Raw genomic sequence first — 21533 nt, forward strand, 5'->3', positions numbered from 1 at the left:
TCATCCACCCAAGGCTTAATTGACTCCAATGAGGAGGCTCTATACTTGACGCCATATAGTTTTAAGATTGTACCTGTTTAGTGTCCAATTGGATACAAGACAAACGGTTGTGCTTTCAATTTTAAATGTACCAAATTGTAAATTTGTAAATTCTGTTACTATAAAATAAATGTATGTAGTAAGTCCAAATAAAGTGAAGTCACTGTTAAACATATGTGCCTGTGTCTATATAGACCATGACCGAGAACCACATATGACTCAGGCCGAGTTCTGGAAGGTCGAATACGTGGATCACAATCATCTCTTACACCCCATGGAAGGGAACATTCTGTGGGCGTGAACTCCACAATACGTGTCGGGACCTGGGCAAAAGGAGTTCCCGACAGGTGGCATGACCCCACAATGATTGCCTAAAGACCGTTAGTCGGCATCACAGAAGTTTTGTATCCTTCTCACTATTACCGCCGACAGCACTATGCATTTTTTTTGATGTTCCTGTCGTAATTTCTGTAAAATAATTTGAAAATTCCATCGAATTTTTTTTTAATTCTTCAGAAATTTCTTTGGGAATTCAATCTGTAATTTCTTTGAAAAAAAAAACCATTGACAATTCAATTGATTATTCTTTTGTTTTGGAAATTATGTTGACAAACTATTGTTGAAATACTTCCGGGAGTTCATACTAAAATTCCTTTTCTAGTTCATTTGGAAATCCTTTTGAAATTTCTTTTGTAAATTCCATTAAGTATTTATTGGGAAACTATTTGACAATTCTTTGGAAACTCTTTGGGGAAATTATTTTGGCCTTTCCTCGGAAAATTTCTTTAGTAAATCCTTCAGCGATGTGTTTGTGAGTACTTTCGATAATTCCTTCGGAACATCTTTAGCAACTTCTTTGGAAAATCCATTACATATTTAATTACGCAATTCCTTCAGCAATATCATTTAATATGCCATCGGCAAATCTTTGGCAGTTCTTGGGAAAATATTTCCGGAACTTTATCAGTATTTTTTTGAGTCATGGTGAAATATCCAATTCCTTCTGAAATATTTATAGAAACTCCGTTGGCAATCGATTTTGAATTTATTTATTTGTAATTTATTTAAAAAAAAACTTTAATAAGTTATACCCAATTCATAAATGCAGTCCTGCGGAAAGTCATTCGACGATACCTTTTGTAATTTAATGGACAATTTTTATACGACTTTTTTTGGCCTTCACTTTTTTTTACTCGGTAATTATCTATACAATATTATATAACGTTTTATTTCTTAAAAGCTAGGAGAAATTCTATCGAGATTTCGTTCGAATATTTCTTCAATATTTCTGTTTAAAAAATTCTTTCAAAAGGGCCATTAAAAGTTATCATGAAATTCTTCTGAAGATTGTTCATTTTCAATTCGAATGCCTAGGACTGCACGTCAATGATGGAGCTAAGCTACTGTGCTAAGCTGTTCTGCTCATCCCTATTTTTATGGCCCTCGTCAACCATGCTCTCAATCCATGCTAATCGGGGAGAAATGAGGTTCCCTACACTGTCCCTGCTCTAATTGAAGGATGACCTAGCTAACCCGCTCCTCGCGAAGTGATTAAACTCAACACTACTGTTGCTAACTGATTTTTGATTAGGTATTTTTGTTCTCATTCATCAATCTCACGAGTAGCATAGTAAAAACGTCCAAACTGCTGCGAGGGATGCCAGGTACCCCTTCGATGATTTATTCCTTGATTGCAAGATATCTAATAAATTAAAAGTTTTCGGCCTTCTCCAATGTTCTTCCAACTACTGTAAAGTTGTTGAGGTTGTCCGTGTTGACGTCTAATGATTTGGTCTTGCAGACGTTGATGGTTAGACCCACTACAAAGGAACATTCGGCTAAGGTATTGAGCTTACTCTACTTGTCAGACCGCCATTGGTCTAGTGGGGCTAGCTCATTAGCCAAATCGAAGTCATTCAGATGCTTCATAGTGACGGACTGCTGAAGTAGCTAAGAAACGACCCCACAAATATCTCATCGATAACGATAGGGAACAGTAGCGGTAATAGTACCTGAACAGTGTATATCTTTGCCTCACACCAGCGACTACCCGGTAGTGTAGAACAAAGTTTGACTCTAATCAAAGTTTTTGTTTTTCATTTTCTCCTTATATTTTGTTTTTATTCACTATATTTCAACATTACAATCTGTACATTGCACAAGTCCTTGTTCAAGGAAAGGAGTTTAGGTGTACCTAATACCTTTGGTCATACCCCTTCCACTTTAATAACACTAACAATTGAGACATTTGATTGATTTGAGATTGGTTGCTTGTGAAAAATCATGCAAATAATTACAACAAAAACATCCAAAATCCGTCCCAAAAAATGTCAAATAACTTTTTTCCCCCACGATAAATATTTTTGGCCCCATAGCAACTGTTGTTTGTCTCAATTAGACCTTTTGAATGAAATATGGGTCAAAGATGTACATTCCGGGCTTAGATTCGCCCAATCTCCTTTCTGAAGAAGTTCTGAAACCCATTACCTAATCATTTGCTATAAAAATTGAATAGAAGCATTCCTGAAGAAGTTGACTGAAAATTTCCCTAAAAAAATTTCTGAAGAATTGTTTAAAGGAATATCTGAGGGAATATCCAAAGGAAATTTTGAAAAATTTTAGGGAAGGAATTGCGAAATAAGAAGACTTCGAATAAGTATAATCAATTTGTACCTATTAATTCCGCCATAATAAACATTCAACAGATACGCGTATATTGACTACTACTTCTTTTAATCTTCTTCAGTATCAGTTATCCAAACTGCTAAGAAGGCTCGAAAAGTCGGTACAAAAATAACCAGACATCAATTTAGAATTGTAAAAGAGAATAATTTACCAAGAATTCAGAAAAAAAAAATTATTACGGAATTTCCTAAGCAATTGGTGATGTATTTTTCTAATTCCCAATAAAATATGCCCAAAAAATATAAATTGTAACCTATTTTCGTAACTTTTATAAATTCCCCCGTGCCCAATTTTTATTTGAAAACTTAAATATTAATTTAAATTTAATAAGGTACATAGGGTGACGATAGGTATTATTGGCAGGTTTGTTCTCTTCGTCATGGGGGGTTTTAGTCGGTCAAATTTTCTGAAACTTGGTCATATAATTCAGTTTAGTTGGGAAGAATTTGAGGCCAACTCTGAGTTCAACAGCTTTCCCAAAATTAAAAAAAAAACCATGACGAAGAGAACAAATCTGCCGAAAATACAGAACTTCTCCTATATGTAATATGTAACACGTAACAGTGATTTAAAAATAATATATTTAAGTCAATTTTTGAGGTTTTGTCCGACTTCCAGCTGCAGCCACTGTGCATTTGTCCTTCTTTTGTCGTAAGGTGCTCTTTGATCATTGCCATATGAATTATGCACATACGTGGTAAAATACGTCAATATTGAAGTATGCCACAAAAGTTCAGCTTATTGGACGCAGTGGCTTAATTACCCCAACAGGGGAGGAAAAAAACTTTTGAGCTCGGAATCCATGTAATAAAGGTATATTTGGTATGGGGAAGATGTCTGAAGTCCAAAAATAACATCCGTAATATTTGAGGACTCCAGTTAGTCTATTAGTTAAGGCTATGTATCGCCAATCCGGAGACGGCGGGTTCGATTCCCGGTAGCAAATTTTTTCTCGACTCCCTGGACATAGTGTATCATTGTATTTGCCTCACAATACACAAATTCATGCAATGGCAGGCAAAGGAAGCCCTTTAATGAATAACCGTGGAAGTGCTCAAAGAACATTAAGTTGAAACGAGGCAGGCCCAGTCCCATATGGTACGTAGAGCCATAGAGAAGAAGAATATTCGAGATGGCAGGCTAAAATCCAAGATGGCGACTCCAAATACAAGATGGCGACTGTTTAATGGAATTTTGGCTCAAAACCCATGCAACATGGATATATTTTGTATGGAGAAGTTTTCTGAAGTTCAAAAACGGTGACGAGAATATCCAAGAACGCGGTCTAAAATGAAAGATGGCGGCTCATGAAAGATAACGGCTGTTTCGTTGAAATTAAGTTTTTGAGCCTTGAGCCAAAAGCCAGATAAACGACACGATTTCTGGTGCCATGATTTTTGTTAAACGGAAGAAAGTGCGATATTCATCAACATGTCACTTGATGTTGGCTGAAATGGGTGGTCGAAGGCACGATAAAGGCGCCACTAGGTGGATTAATAAGGGTTTTTTTTCTGAAAAATAAATTCAAAATAGTTTTATAAGTTTTTGGATCCGCTAGTGAGTCGCAACTTCTGATTTGAGCAACGATTATTTAGGAATCGATACCTGCGATACCCCTGGATATCTTCCTAGCTACGTCAGTAATGCTTCCACAAATATGAAAGCAGAGTTTCAGCATAGAGTGATTTCAGCATTCAATTAGTGAGGTATGCCGAATCGGCTCTAGTCTAATGAGCTTTGACCATGAGCTTGAGCGAACAATTCTTAGTGGCTACTCTGTGATTGACCAGAACAATCGTAATTGCACAAGGAATTAAGAAATGGATCTTGCGAGTAGATTATTGTTCTCAGTTCGCACAGTCGAGAATTCCTAGCTTTGTTAAGTGATCTGCGGTTCTGCTAGAAACCTATATCACCTCTACTATTCCACGACTGTCACGAGAAAGAGTTTTTGTTAGTGGGGAGGGAGAAAGGTAACATGATCTGCATTCACTTTGGTAAGTGATATGATTCATGAAAACTCTTTTGGAATCAAAACACTTGTTTTCATTTTGATTCAAATATAACACATTTCGTCACCAAAGATGACGAATCATTGTTTTGTAAAGGCAAGAAAAATATTTATAATCATCAAAAAGTACTTCGGAAATAAGCGCCGACATTTGACGTGACGAACCTTGGGAGCGTTCATAAATTACGTCACGTAAAAATTGCCCATTTTAAATCCCCCTCTCCCAATCTCACCCTTTTTGTATGAGACCTCCGGAATTTTTTATGGGTTGTCACACCTTACTGAACCCCCCCCCCCTCCCCTCCTAAAAGCGTGGCAAAATTTATGCACGTTCCCCTTTCAATTTCTGTTTTGGTATTTACTCAAAAACAGTATTTACACGAGAAACAGAAAACAATTTTATATTAAAATGTTGTTAAATTAAATGTTTCGCATTATTTTTTTTTTACACTGAACAAGCTTACCAATGAACATCCATCTAAGTGTCTAAAGCTGCTCTTCGACAACGATGAGGCGACGAATCCGGATGAAAAAGCGACATCTTTCACTAACTGGCTTCGCCTCTTAAATAATGTCTAATCCCGAGCAGAGTCTAACAACAAAATGATAGCAAATCGAAAACTCGATTTGTATTCAGCAGCAAATTGATATCACATTTTGATATCAGATTGTCTTGATTAAATTTGATTACAAATTTAGATTTCGTTTTGCTGTCACTTCAAACTATTATAAAAAATAAGTTGTTATGGTATTTCAAAACTTCTTAGCCAGGATAATTGTATAATAACTCTAAGAATATACTATTAGTGTAATTATCTTATGGCATTTGGAATCCATATCAATCGAAAAACCCCTATATTTAACGATTTTTCCATTTTTTCTTACTGATAGCATAAACAGTTATCAATTTGCTATGACTGATAGCAGGTATTGTTTTCATCTTGCTGTTACGGGAACATTTTTCTGCTCTCATTTTTGATGTTTGAACCGTTAAAACGACCAAAACGACAACAACCTGAGTTATCATAATTTGCAATATCACAACATCAAAATTTGTTTTTAGTTTGCTGTCAGACTTTGCTCGGGATTACATTCTAATATTTACTCAGAGGTGCTGATTCGTTCGATTAATAGACTGCTGCTTTGAAGTGGAAATAAATGTTTATTCACATTTGATTGCTTTCGTTAGGAAAGGATGTTAAAGGGTTCCCTGTTTTAAATTTTTGCAGTTCCAAAGTATGGTATACGAAGGAAATTTTTAATTTTTTTAAACTAACACTAAAATGGGCGGTGGAGATATCACTGCAGGGTCCCTTAATGTGTTTTTCGTCACGCAAACTGTACCATTTTCTTTCAGCCATAATCATGATTCCTTTGAATTACCATCAAGATTTTCTTTTACTGGTGTTACTGCTGATGAAGTTCTTGCTGAATTTGCTTCTGCGTCATGTGATGCTGTTGGTAATGACCTTATTCCTCTAAAAATGTTGAAAGCATCTTTATCCGTAACGCTCCCGTGTATAACTGATATATTTAACAGCTGCATAACTACTTCGGAGTTCCCTATTGACTGGAAAACCGCTAAAGTCATTCCTATTGGTAAAACTGATAATCCCTCGACTGAAAAGGATTATCGTCCTATTAGTATACTTTGTGCACTTTCGAAAATTTTTGAATCCATTATGTATAATCAGTTGAATAGTTATTTAATTGATAACAATCTATTGAATACTTTTCAGTCTGGCTACCGGAGATCATGCAGCACTGTTACTGCGTTAATCAAAATTGACAGTGATATACGAGAAGCCATAGACAAAAAATTAGTAACTGTTATGGTTCTTTTAGACTTCAGCAAAGCTTTTGATTCTATCGATCACCGGCTACTTTGTCATAAACTAAAACATAACTTTCATCTGGATCATTACTCGGTTGACTTGATACAGTCTTATTTATCTAATAGAATGCAGTATGTTGACTTTAATAACCAGCTGTCTGATAAAATACCTGTAGCAAGTGGTGTCCCACAAGGATCGATACTTGGACCTCTTCTTTTCTCTATATTTATCAACGACTTGCCACTTTCTATATTAAATTGTAAATTTCATTTGTATGCGGATGACTGTCAGTTGTATCTATCTGGTTTACCCACTCACATCTCCGATATTTTTAATACAGTTAATAATGATATTCGCAGAATTGTTGAATGGTGTGGAAAAAATGGTTTACTTTTGAACGCAAAAAAAAACACAAGCCATAATTTTTCGAACAAAACGCTCTAATATGCCCCATATTCCTTTGATTTTGGTGGAAAACAGAACCATTGAGTATACTAAGGTGGTCAAAAATCTCGGATTTCTCATGGACTGTAATTTAGATTGGAATGCTCAAATAAATGCTGTCTGCAGCAAAATTTACAGTTCCCTACACTCTTTAGTTCTTTTGAGATATTGCACTCCACAACATATTAGAGTACAGTTAGCTAGATCGCTCATAGTTCCTTTATTTGATTATGGCGATGTATTATTTAGTCTCACATCAAAGAAAAACTCAAAGAAATTAAATTTAGCGTTCAACTCTGTCATTAGATATGCATATAATCTTAAGAAGTATGATCACTTATCAAGATATAAAACTGCTTTGCTTGGTTGTGAATTTACAAACCATCTGAAACTTAGAATGAGTATTCAAACTTACAAAATACTTAATGATCTACCAAACTATCTTAAAAACTTTTTCAACCATACTCGATCATCTCGTTCATCCTCATTAATTGTTCCTAGATGCCATTCAAATTGTTTAAAAGAATCGTTTCGTCACCGGGCAATACAAAATTGGAATAATCTACCTCTTAATTGTAGAAGTGAGCGGATATTTTCTCGCTTCAAGAAAGCTGTAAATGTATATTTTGGTGTTGGTTAATTGGTACAATTGTGTTTGTTTTAGTAATAGTAACATATACTTTGAAAATCATTAGGCGATTATTTATGTTATTATAATTAGTAAATAAATAAATAAATAAATAAATAAATAAATAGAACCGCTTCCAAAATGAACAAATCATGAAAGCGCACAACCACAGTTTTCGATTTTCGCTGACACATGTCAATGGAAGCATGGTTGTTTTGGGCACAATGAACGCGACCTGCTTGTTTGAGACCAAACAAACAATTAATTTCCTAGCTGATGGCTGTCTCGCTAAGCCGCGCCTCCTCCAGTAACGACACACTTTTCCGTTTCTGGAAAAGCACGACTTCCTTCTTGCTCTACCTGCCTGTAGGTAGGGTCACAGTTCCGTTAGTGATCACACGCTAGGAAATCATATTTCATTCGAAAACAAAATTATTACCACTTCAATGGCTTATTATTCTCCTTGTTCTTTTTCTTTGTGGCTCGACGTTCTCACTGGAACTTGGCCTGCCTCTCGTCAACTTAGTGTTCTTTGAGCACTTCCACGATTATTAACTGAAGGGCTTCCTTTGTCTGCCATTGTATGAATTTGTATATTGTGAGGCAAGTACTATGATATACTATGCCCAAGGCAGTAGAGAAAAGTTCTCGACCGAAACGGGAATCGAACCCGTCGTCTCCGGCTTTGGTGATCCAAAGCTTACTGAAGACTTAATATTTTTACTACTTAATATTACAAATTACTATTTTTCAAGAATGAAAATAGGAACGTTCTCCCTAGATACACATGAAACACGAGAGCACCGTTTGCGTTGCGCCGCTTTTGGCGAAACCGGACACCACCACCGTGTCAGCACTCATTTGGTTTGGAAATGCTTAGTAAGTGGGTATCGTTCGCTGCTGTTGTGATGGAGCTCCAACGTCGCGCCAGTAGTGTGCGTCGTACGGTGGATACCTATGATTAGTTGACTACACGTGCAATGCCCGGTAAGATAAAGCTTTTGTAGCGAGTTATAAGTTGAATGTTTGCAAACACTATCCCTTGGTGTTCCAGCAATGAAAACTTAACCAGTGTTTCCCAAACTTGTCATTTTCCTCTTATTCTTTCTGATGATCGTCCCAAATGAGTCAGACCATACTCCTTTTCTAAATATCTAAAAAATGTTCCTTAAATCGTCATCATTATATCATTTTAAGCTCTTGCAAGATCTTATTATCAGTAGTGATCTACGCATTTGATCTTCAAATATCAAATTTTTCAAATGTTCGGATGTTCCAGAAACAATTTAATACCCGCTTCTTCTTAGTGTAACGCCCCAACTGGAACAAAGCATGAATCTCAGCTAGGTGTTCTATGACCACTTCCGCTTTTACTAACTGAGAGCTTTCTCTACCAATGACCACTTTGCATGTGTAGTGTATATCGTGCGGCAGTCAGAGGATACTACCATTGCAAAAAGTTCCTGGACCGATCGAGAATCGAACCTGTGGCTTTTAGCATAGTTTTGCTGTATACCATTATTATTATTACTTTAAGCCAATATTACGCTTTTTAGTACTTCACCTCCGGCTGGGCGCTAATGGGTTTAAACACATCTATTACAACAACGTTGACGTTGACACCTCCCAACCTCGGATATGCGGGGCGTGCGGCGGGATTTCGCAGTGAACCGTCGTCACCACATCGCGAACAGCACTCCATCGCGCGCCGTACGCACATCCAGTGCAGTAGTGGTGACGAGACGCGACGACGACGGTAAATAAATAACACATGCTCTGAAGCTCATCGAAGCTCTGCTGGCTGGCTGTCCGGCGCAAAGTGTGCTTGCGGAAGTAGTTTTCATTATGGGTGATTTCTGACGCGACGACGAGGGACAACGGACGATGAGTTATCGATAAGTGGTTGGTGGTGGGGTAGAAATTGTCACCGCACCACTGATGAGCCTGAAGCACGATGTCACACCGCACGGTGCTCTGTAGCAGCGCAGCAGTGCGGGTGCTTGGTGCCGTTTAGTTGCAAGGCTGACGACTGATTGCTCGTTCAATAGATAGTTAAGTTTTCCGCCAATTAACAGCTTCAATGTTTAATCAGCGGATGTCGCTGATGGCTGTGGTGGTGGCGTACTGTCGCGTTGTGTCGGGTGGATGTTCAATATGGATTAGGGATGCATTTAAATGGACTTATCAATATTGAATATTAAACGCTTCCCAGTCAACATCACTTATTCATTCATCTCATTCGATTTCGAACCCATTGTTCAAATCCGATTTTCATTTTAATAAAGGAGGTTTTAGGGTAGTTTTAGGACGTTACAGGAGGCTTGAGGAGAGCTGTAGGAGGAGAACACCCCCTGAATCCCCCAGGAACCCCTTAAAACGCCCCTTAAACACCCTAAATAGTGAAGATGATGAGAGATAAGCGATGATGATGATTATGATTAGAGATGAGAGGTGAACGATGAAAAGTGAGAAATGAGATATGATAGATGAGAGCCGTATGATGCGAAGTGAGAGATGAGAGATAGTTGAGAGTTGAGAGATGATGGTGATTTGGATTATGACGAGAAATGGTGATAATGATAACGATTTTGATTATGATGAAAGATGAGAGATGACGATGATAATGATGCATGAGTTTAGACATGATACATGAGACATGAGAGATAAGAGGTAAGAGGTGAGAGATGTGAGATAAGAACTGAAATGGGAGAGATGAGAGATGGGAGATGAAAGGCGAGGGATGAGAGTCGATAAATAAGAGATAGATGAGAGATGATGATGATGAGAGATAAATGATACTAGATAGAGATGAGAGATAAGAGATGCGAGATGAAAATGGTAAGAGATAATGGAATGATGATGATGATAAGAGAAGACCTAAGACGTGTGCATTACTGTGGTAAACGTTATAAAAAGATGTGAAATTGTAATTTGACAATTTAAGTCAAAGAACGTGATCACAGCGTAACAAAAATTAACTTTTGGTCTGTCTCAAGAGCAAATTTATATGTTTCTGACAGATTTTGGGCCGCTGAATCCGAATCCGGGCTCAGATTTGCTCCAAAACGTCACAATTTTGAGCTATACCTCAATTTATAGGGCAAAATATGCGATTTTGGGCTTTTTTGACTGCAAGCCATTAAGCACGGAAATATTTTTTTAAGCAATCAAAAGGTTAATTGGTCAATTAACATCTAAATTAACGACTCATGCAAAATATTTCGTTTTACCAAATAGAATTTGATAGTTTTAAGTGATTTATGTTAGGTACGATATTTCCCATACAAGTCACCCTCCAAAAGTTGCATGCAAGTTTTCATACTAATATAAAATGCTTAAATCTATCAAATTTGATTAGGTAAAACGAAATATTTTGCATGAGTCGTTAATTTAGATGTTAATTGACCAATTAACCTTTTGATTGCTTAAAAAATATATGTCCATGCCTAATGGCATGCAGTCAAAGATGGCCAAAATCGCATATTTTGCCCTAAAAGTTGAGGTATAGCTCAAAATTATGACGTGTTTGAGCAAATCTGAGCCCGGATTCGAATTCAGCGGCCCAAAATCCTTCGGATACACATAAGTTTGCTCTTGAGACAAAAAACGTTACGCTGTGAAATTAGTATGATTTCTATGGTGATGATTGATTGTACCGTTTTGTATTGTAGGTTGGGTTACAACAAAGTGAAATGTGTACGGAGTGAATACACTTTTAAAATAATGAGGGAGTAGGACAGGGAAGAATGTAGCGATTACGAAGGATACTGAGAAAAGGAAAAACAGAACAGAACTGGAGGAATCTGCTACTCCGAACATTACAATTTTCTGAATATTTGATTCCGGTTATTGAAAAAAACTCCTAGAATTCTTTAGAAGGATTCCAACTATGGGATTCTCCCAGGTGTTTTTCCAGGAATCATTCCAAGAGTTCATCCTGAAATATTTCCAAAGAATCCTCCTGGTATTCGTCCAGAAATTTCTTCAGGATTGTTTTAAAGAATTTCTCCCAGGTTGCCCTCCAGAGATTTCTTTCAGAAGTCTTACGGGGATTCTAATTGAAATTCTTCCTACGAGCCTTGGAGTTACTCTAAAAATTCTTTTCGGAATTCTTTTAATTTTTTTTTTCCGGAACTTTAAAAAAATTCATGCCAGAGTTCTTGCAAAGATTCCCCATGAAATTCTTCCAGTGGAATCTTCCGGTACACGGGGACATGTTTACAGATATTTGGCGAAACTTTTCTAAAAAAAAACTCCTTACACTGCAATGACATGGCTTTGTTTGTAAATTCTCCCAGGAGTTCAACTTGAAAATTTCGTCCGGAATTCTCCTCTGGATTGCTCTCGACTCTTCCAGGAATTTGCCATAAATTTTCTCCAAACTTACCTCCAAGATTTCCTTCCCAGCGTCAGGGATTCTCCCATTTCATCATTTCAGATATTGCTCCCGGAATTCTTCAGACAATTCCTAACGGGATTCAAAAGTTGCTTTCAGAACTCAAACAGGAATTGTTCCATGAAATTCATTTCGGAGTTATTGCACGGATTCTTGCTGCAATTCTTCCAGGTCTTCTTCCCAAAAATTCTAACTAGATGTCTCTACAATTTTTTTCAGGAATTTCTCTCAAAATTCTTTCAAATATTTCTCTCGGAATTCTTCTGAAGTTTTCTTTCTAAAAACGATTCTTCCCAGTTTTTATTTTTCAAAGATTTCCTCCAAGGATTTTTTTTTTCTTTAACAAAGATTTTTTTCTAAAAACCTTCCACAGATTTTTCCCGGATTCCTTTCTGGCATGTTTTCCATAGCACTTCTGAGGTTACCCTCTAGACCTCATTCCAAAGATTCTTCCCGGGTTTCTTTCCTTTAACGGATACTTCCTGGATTTGCATTCATATTTCTACTCGAAATGCTAAGGATTCCTTCCGGAAATAGCTTCAAGAATGATTCCGAAATGTTTCCAAGTATTTTTTTTCGAAAAAAAAAATTATAAAATTCTTGTAGAAAATCTCCGGAAACCTTCGTGAAATTTATCACCGAATTTTCTCAAGAATTTTACCCGATATTCTTGTAGATACTTCTTCTCGAATTCCTATTGTTTTTTTCTCAAGATTTCCCCAGTTTTTTGTAAATATCTTTTGAAACTCTTCCAGAGATTCTTTCAACAAATCTTCCAAGGGTTTCTCCTGCAGTTGCTGTACAGATTTAATCCAAATTCTTGTGAAATGGATCAAAGATTTTTTTTAATTCCTCAAGTGATTCATTCCAAAGTTACAACCGGAATTCTTTCAAGGATATCCTATGGCTTTTAACAAGACGTTTTTAAAAAAAAAACCATATCAAAGATTCTTCTCGGAATTTTTCTTAGGACTTATTCCAAGGATTCTCCAGAATTCTTTAGGAATTTTACCAGAAATATATCCTGACTTTCCTCTCGGGTTTGTTGCTTCAAATATTCCAAGAATTCATTCTGGAATTCTTCTAGGGATTTCTCCAGGAATTCTTTTAGAGGTTTTTCTTAGTACTATGGCCCACGAATAATCCACGTTTTTTCATGAATTTCTCCCATTTTTTACATAGATACCTCCAGAACTCTTCCGAAAAACGTCCCGCTTTCATGGATTCTTTTCAGAATTCTTCAATGGATCCATCAATTGTTTCTGGATTTTTTCCAGTGGTTCCCACGGAACGCTTTGACGTTTTCTCGTAAGATTTGCACCCTAAAACTACTTAGTGATTTACTCAGAGTTCTGGCAACGATTTCTCCAGAAATTCTGGCGGCATTTTTTCCCGAAATTTTTTCCGGGGATTTTTGCCAGTGTTCGTTCAGGGACTTCTTCCGAAAAACTTCCAGGAATTCTTTCCGGATTCATCCGAGATTTTCAAAGAAATAATTACTGAGTTTCCTCCCAAGATTTTCCCCGAACTTTGACCAAAGTTTTCCCAAGTTCTTCTCTCAGGAATACTTCTTCCAGCTCTTCCATTAATTTGTTGGAATTATCCCGGTAAGCTCCTTCAGGTTTTCCCCCTATTTTTACGGAAATTTCTTCCGATTTTTTTTTCTAGAGATTTCTTCTAAAATTCTTCCACAGATTGTTTCGCGATTTGTGTAGAAAATTTATGATTTTTTTTTTTGGGATTCTACCAGAATTCCTCCCGCAATTCCCACAGAGATTCCAACCGGATTTTTCAAAATTCATCCTTTCTTTTTTCCCGCATTTTTCACACAACTTTCTCGGAATCCTTCCAAGGATTCTTGAATACAATAAGAATTTATTTCTTATTTTTTCAAAGATTTTTCTTGGAAATATTTCAAACGTTGTTTCCGGAACTGTTCAGAGATTTTTCTAGGATTCTTTCTAAGCATTCTCCCAAGAGCACTTCTTGGAATTTTTTAGAAATTTCTCTACAAATGCCAAAGATTTCTCTTGGGATTTTTCCAGGACATTTTCGCCGATTTGTTTCAGGATTTTTCCAGGAAACCAGGAACTACACAATCTTGGATTTTTATTACGGATTAATCCTGGAATTCTCTTAAGGGTAATTCCCAGGTTTCTGTGAGAATTTGCAACAGAATTATAATAGCTGTGCTTTTGGAATTCTTCCCAAAATTTATTTCGATTTTTTTTCCAGAGATTTCTTTCCATAGAACCTTTTTAGAATTCCCGCGTCATTCCATTCGGAAGGGTGATCTTATGGAATTTTGAGAATAATTTCTCCTGGACTTTTATCAAGGATTATTCTTTTTAGATTCCGGTTGAAATTTTCCCAGGATTTTCTCATGCAGTTTTTCCAGTGAATTTCTCAACATTGTTTCAGGGATAACACTCGAATATTTCTCATAAATTCTAACCAAAATTCTTCCAAGGGCTTCTTCCGTGATTCTTTCCAGAAGTCCCTTCGTTGATGCTTGCAGAATTTTTACGGAAAGTCTTCAAGGAGTTCATGCTATGATTTGAGCAGTAATTCCTTCTGGAAGCGTTCCCAAGGTTGCTATCGTTTTTTTTTTTGCTGGGCTCAAACCCGGAATTCTTCCAAGCACTGCTTGTGACTTTCCTCCTTGATTCTTCGCGAAATTCTTTATGGGATTCGTTTCGGAACTATCACAAGGACTTCTTTCGGGATTCTTTCCGGAAGGGGGCATTTTCACAAAGTTTCATCCTGGAACTCTTCTGGCTATCCTTCCAGGAATTGTCTTAGAGTTGTGACATGTTCATCAATTTGCAATTTATTTGGAAATTGCAGCAGTAATTGTTCCAGGAATGCTTCTCCAGAAATATCTTTTGGGAACCCTCCAGCAAGCAATATCTGCAAGGATTCTGACAGGAATTTCCATACGGCTCTCAAAAGCAATGATTTTTTTTCTGTAGTCCATTTAGGGATTTCTCCAAAGATTTACCTAAGAACTCCCCTTGGAATACTTGCAGAAGTTCTTATTAGACTTGTTTCAAAAAATCCCAGAAACTTTTGTTGGGATATTTCAGGCATTTTCAGATAATATTTCTGCGGTTATTGGTATTGCTATTGAGAGTCCTTCAGGAATTCCTGGAGAATCAGCACCAGGAATTACTTGAGAAATTACAGAAAAACTTCCTGAAGGATCGTCACCATGAGCTCCTGTAGAAATCCCAGCAGAATTCCTGGAGCAATCTCAATAGAAAGTCCCAAAGGAATCCTATGAACATGACCAGTAGAAACACTAAGAGGAATTCCTAGAAGAACTCCAGAGAAACTGTGAAGGAATCTCTGAAATAAAAGTCTTAGGATGAATCCATAGGAAAAGGAATTTCTGATGGAAACTTATTAAGCATACCTGGAGAAATCCCAGCAAGAATTGTTTTGGTAAACCGGGATTTTTTTTTTTTTTTTAGAAATTCTTGGAAACTGCAGGAGGTTCCTCAGCAGGCGTTCCTGGAGAAATTTCAGGAGAAAATCCTAAAGAAAATGCATGAAGATATCCTTGGACGAATCACAGGAGGAATTTCTGAAGGAACTTCAAATGGGCTCCCAAGAGGGATCCCAGAAGAATCTTTGAAGGGATTTCTGGAGCAATCTCAGCAGAAATTTCTAGAAAATTTCATTTCAAAGAAAACTTTTGGATATATATTTGCAGAAACTCTCTTTAAATTCCTCCAGGAAATTCTGGTGGGATTGAAGACACTTTTGCTTCAAAAATTGTTCCAAAGATTCTTCGCTGACTTTTGACCAATGTTTACCCAGTTTATTTTTCACTCCTTCCGCTCGAAATCCTTCCACTCTTATTTTTTTTAATTAGGTATTTTTGTGTATTTTAACTTAAGCTAATTCTTCACTTATTTCGCTCTACTCTCAGTTGAATGCTTCTCACAGTTTTTTTTCATTTTTTTCTTGGAATTATATCAGTAAGTTACTTTAGGTTTTCCCTCTAACTTATTTTAAATTTCTTCTGGATTTTTTCTAAGGAAATTTTCCACTACTCTATCAAAGATTGCTTTTGAAGGTTTTTTCCTAGTTAATCCATCGGAATGTCTACCAGGATTTAATCCCAAAATGCTCCCAGAGATTTATGTCCGAAATATTTCAAACATTCTTCTCGGAATTGTTTAGAGATTTCCTTAGTTCTCAAAGATAATTCCAAGATTTCTTTGAAAACTTGCCCCGGAATTATAACAATTATGCTTTGGAATTCCTCCCGAAATAATTTTCTGAAATTCTCCCAAAGATTTCTTTTTATGGAACCCTACTAGAATATTTCCTAGGAAATCTCCGATAGATCCTATCAGTGAATCCTCCAGGAATTTCTCCAGTTTTTTTTTTCAAAAAACCCATCTTAGTTTTCTTTGGAAACTTTGCCAGAGAACTTTCCAAAAAAATCCAGATTTATCAAGACTATTCCTCCAGAGACTTCCCTAAGGGTTTCCTGCAGAAACTCCTCACTTCTTCCACTATCTATCCAGGTATTTCTCACGGGCTCAACGGATTTCTTCCAGTTTTTTTTTTCTGAATTCCTTCTAGAATTCTTATTGATTTTCTGTAAAAATTCTCCCGAAGATTCCTCCTCGAACTCTCCCAGGGATTCTTTCCGGAATATTTTATAAGATTCCTTCCGGGTTTTTTTTTCAAGGATTTGCCTGAACTGAAATCCTCAGTAGAGCTCCTCCCAGATTGTTGCCAGAATTTTTCTTTAAGATTCTATCCTGCAGATTCCATTCTGGATATTTTCAAGAATTTCTCCCAGATTTTTCCAGAAATTTCTACCGGAATTTTTCAACGGATTTTAATCAGGAATTATCCTAGGGAGTTCATCCAGGAATCTACTATTTATTTTTCGATTTACCTCAATTCAGGGATTGCTTCTGAAATATTCATAGTGATCTCTCCATGAATTGTATTTGAAAATTCTGGAATTATTCTAGAGATTTCTCACGGTGTTTTAGGGGATTCTTTCCGGAACACCTCCAGTGATAACTTCCGGGATTCTTTCAAGGATTCCTCTCAGTTTTTTTTTTCAGGGCATTAGCAATTGTTTTAGAAATAGTTCTGGAATTTCTTTAGGGATTTTCCCGGAATTCTTACAAAGATTTTCCTTGGAAATATGTTGAGAATTTTTCTTAAATTTCTTTTAACGAATCCTTTCGGAATTCTTCCTGGACTTTCGTTCGGAGTTTTTAAAATTGTTTTAATGAAATCTCCTGTGATTTTACTAGAAACTAAAACTTGAAAAATTTCCTGGGATTCTTCTGATAGTTCTTTCTGATTTCTTCATGAATTTCTTGCCAATTTTTTCCACAATTTTCTCCGTGATTTTCTGCTAGGTTCGTTCCGGAATTCTTCCAGGGCCTTCTTGCCCAAGTAACACACTTGTCACAGAAAAGTCACGGCGGCGCAGGTTTTTGTTGCGCAGAAGTCACTGTGACTTACTTCTAGCAAGTGAGTATTTATTTGTTAGAAGTAAGTCACAGTGACTTTTGCACAACAAAAACCTGCGCCGCCGTGACTTTTCTGTGACAAGTGTGTTACTTGGGTGGAACTGTGTCAAGAAACTTCCGTCGAAATCCTCCCCTCGAAATTTCAGGATATTCTTCAATAATTCATCCTGCGATTTCTCTCGGAATTCTAAAAAAACATTCAGGAGTCTTTCCCGGATACTAAAAAGTTTGCTCTCAAAATACGTTCATAAATTCTCCAGTGGTTCCTTCAGATATTCATACACAGCTTTTTTTCCACAAGTCAAGAATTGTTTTAGCAATTTCTCCAGAACATCAGCATTTCATCACGAGATTCCATCAAGAATTCCTTTAAAATTTTCCCTGGGATATCTTCGATAGATCCTATCGGTGAATCCTCTAGGAGTTGCTCCAGTTTTTGTTTTCAAACAATCCTCTAAAGCTTCCTTTAGGACCTTTGCCTTTGAACTTTCCAAGAATTCCAAATCTATCAAGACTATTCTTTCAGAGATTTCACTAAGGTATTCCTTCAAAAATACTTTGCTAAAATCTTTCAGTTCCTTCAAGGAATTACTCAAGAGATTGTATCAGAAATTTCTCGAGCGGCTCCTCTTGGTTCAAAGATTCCGCAATTAATTTCGGAAGCGAGATATCAGGAGTTCGATTCTTCAAGGTATTATTCCACTGACTTCCTCTGCAATTCTTCAAAAGAATTATCCAGAAATTCTTTCAGAGATTCATAATCTTTTCGAAATTTTTTTCTCGACATTTTTCTTGTCGATTTTTTTTAAACAAATTCCCAATTCTTCAGCAAGGATTTCCTTCAGAGCTAGTACCAGAAATCGTTCTAGAAGCTTACATTCATATTCATTCAACTGTTTCACCATGATTTCTCTTCTAATTAATCCAAATCTCCATCAACGAAAAAAAACCGGAGAAATTCTTCCAGGAATTACTGCAATCTTCCGAAAATAGTTTCGGAAATCTGTTAAAAAATTCCTCCAGAAGTTCCACCAGGAAATCCTCTAGAGATTCCACCACGAAGTTCACCATGGGATTCTCTTAAGATTTCACCAGGGATTCCATCTGTTGTGCTTTCAGAAATTTCTTCTGAAATAACTCAAGGAACTTATCCAGAGATTCTTCCATAAACTCCATCATTTTTTCTCTTGGAATCCCAAGAAAGCCTACCGAAAAAAAGTTACCAGTTCTTGAAAAGATTCATCAATAATTACCTGTAGAGAATCTTACGCGAAATCCTCTAGAGATTGCTTAAAAGGTTTTTTCAGAAACTCCGGAAGGTATCTCTGCATAAATGCAAAGAAGAAAGGAGCAATTACATGGCGTATTTTGGGAGGAATTCTTGGGGAAGAACCTTTCTAGAACAATATCGAAGAAGCTTTTAATTTACTTCTGGGGGAATCTAATAAACTCCTTGCAAAATCCTTATTGAAATGTTTTGAGAAATTCCGCAGAAAAACGTTGAAATATTTTTAAAGAAATTTTCTGAAGAATCATAGAATCAAAAAAATCTTTGGTGTTTAGGGGGCTCCAGGAGGTTCCACGAGGCCGCAAAGCCAATTCAGGGGGATTTCAGGCTGAAGCCAAGAGCTATCTGAATCCCCCTGAAACGTCCCTTAAATTAAACCTCTCGAAACGCATCCGAAGAAGCTTCAATCTTTCCAACACAAACCCCCTGAAATCTCCCTGGAATGCCTCGGAAGAGCACCTTCTTGAAAACACCTTGAACTATTTTTAACTTCCCTGACCCCTCCTCCTTCAACACATCCTTGAAACTCCAAGGAACCTCCCGATAACAAAACTGGTATTATGTTGTCCTTGGTTTGCTCTTTCCCTCGATTCGTTAAATATTTTATATATAGTTGAGATACCTCTTGACTAAATTTTTAATGTTTATAATTATTTTTTTACTTACTTACATCCTTAACCATTGAATCATGTTACATACCTGTAAAAAAGAAAAAAAAAACACGAGTTAGAAACATTACTTTCTTGGTATCGCATAAGACTTCGATTTAAATAGGTCGTAAGTTTCTATACTTTGCGTAGTTCATAAAGTTTGAAATAACGAAATGTCGTTCACCTGAGGCACTCTACTCTTATAGTAATCCAAGGGCAATTTACTGCTATGTAGTCGATGCCTCTACTCCTAGTACTGAGTGCGTGTACTTATTACCGATGATTTATTCAATCGATTCGACACACGCACGACTTCATCGTCGATGTCGTTGCCGACATCATCGCATGTAGGAAACAAAAGGCGCATTCCATTGTATGTATCTAGCTCCACACCGCTCTGGAGAGCTCGAGAGACCAGATGTTACCAGACGACGCCCATAACCATTCCGGATGAAATATGCAAGTGTAATTTTTCCTGCAAGCCGTGCCAACCTTACGAATTCTTCTCGCACTCTGTCACTACACTTACTGCCGCTTGAGCAATTCCACTTGAGCTGTTCAAACATTTTGCTGCAGAGCTCACGAGACACACGTGTCCTGATGAGATTATGAATTTATGTGGAATGGACATTGCCTGCCGACGGCCGGCGTTCGGTCGTTGTCATTCGTTTTGGGGCCCAAATCTTTCTCCATCTGTAGAGCAGTACTTGAGCGAATGTCATCTTCCGGGAGAGACAGAGAGAGAGAGCCTTAAGGCTTGGATGTTCCACCCACTACACACACGTACTGATGGTGGAGCAATTTATTGTCCTCGTCGTCGTCGACGTCATCCTTAGAGGTACATAACCAGAAGCTTGAGACAAATTGCGGGAACGACGAGGGCAAAGACAACACACCAAAAGCGCACAATAAAGTCATTCGCAGAAAATCCGCTTGTTAGGCGACTGGTCAACTAAACGTCTCAATCAGAGAGTCTGGGCTTTAGTTGTTCGTTATTTTTTGGAACGAGAAAAAAAATCATGGTTCGAGAAAACACCGAATGGACGAAAACAGTTTCCACCTTGGGGTGATAGAATTGGATGAAGCTTTGCAGCAATTGATGTGTCTAGGACAAAAATGTCTAATTGGAATGCACTTGGTTTAGATTCAGGCTGATGGTTGAGATATCATTACTGAAATTTTGCAATACCCTCATAACATCAGTTTCCTCGATATTGATTCCAGTCCTACAGCCATAAAAATGAAGAAACTGGAGCGATTCATTTGAATACTATCCAAATGTTAAACAAGTGTCTGTAAATCTTGATATATTTTAATCGAATTGTGAATATTCTCGCTCAATGTAACTGGTTCCCCTAAATGCCATCTGGATGTTTTCAGGATTGTTCATTGTTGATTTTTATTACAGATTTATGATAAATTAACTCTTTTTAATTGCAACATATTTCCAATGAAATTGGGCAATGTCTTGACAGCTATCTAGTCACATCTGGGCGCGTATGGCATCGGCGGTGCCTTTTTATTTATTTTTTTTAATTTTTTGTTCATTTAGGCTTCACCAGTGTGCGATTTCGTGCTTAAAAGCAACCAACTCTAAGTGTCACCGCGCAGGCATTTGACAGTAGTGACAAGTTTTGAATTTTTCGTGTTTGTGTTTCGTTTGCCGTGACACCACAGGAGTCTGGCAGTCAGAATCCAGAGAGGATTTTTTTTCAGAATCCAGAGTGAATTATTCTCAGAATCCTGAGAGGATTCTTCTCAAACCCCTGAGAGGATTCTTCTAGGAATCTTGAGAAGATGCTTCTAAGAATCCTGAGAGGTTTTCTCTCAGATTCCTGAGAGAGATTCTCCTCAGAATCTTAAGTGGATTCTGCTCAGAACCTTGAGAGGATTGTTCTCAGGAGTCTAAGAGGATTGTGCTCAGAGGATTCTTCTCATAATCCTGAAAAGATTCTTCTCAGAATCCTGAGAGGATTCTTCTCAGATTCCTGAGAGGATTCTTTTCAGAAACCTGAGAGGATTCTCCTCAGAATTCTGAGAGGATTTT

This window comes from Aedes albopictus, chromosome 1, assembly GCF_035046485.1.
Source record: "Aedes albopictus strain Foshan chromosome 1, AalbF5, whole genome shotgun sequence".
Lineage (NCBI taxonomy): Eukaryota > Metazoa > Arthropoda > Insecta > Diptera > Culicidae > Aedes > Aedes albopictus.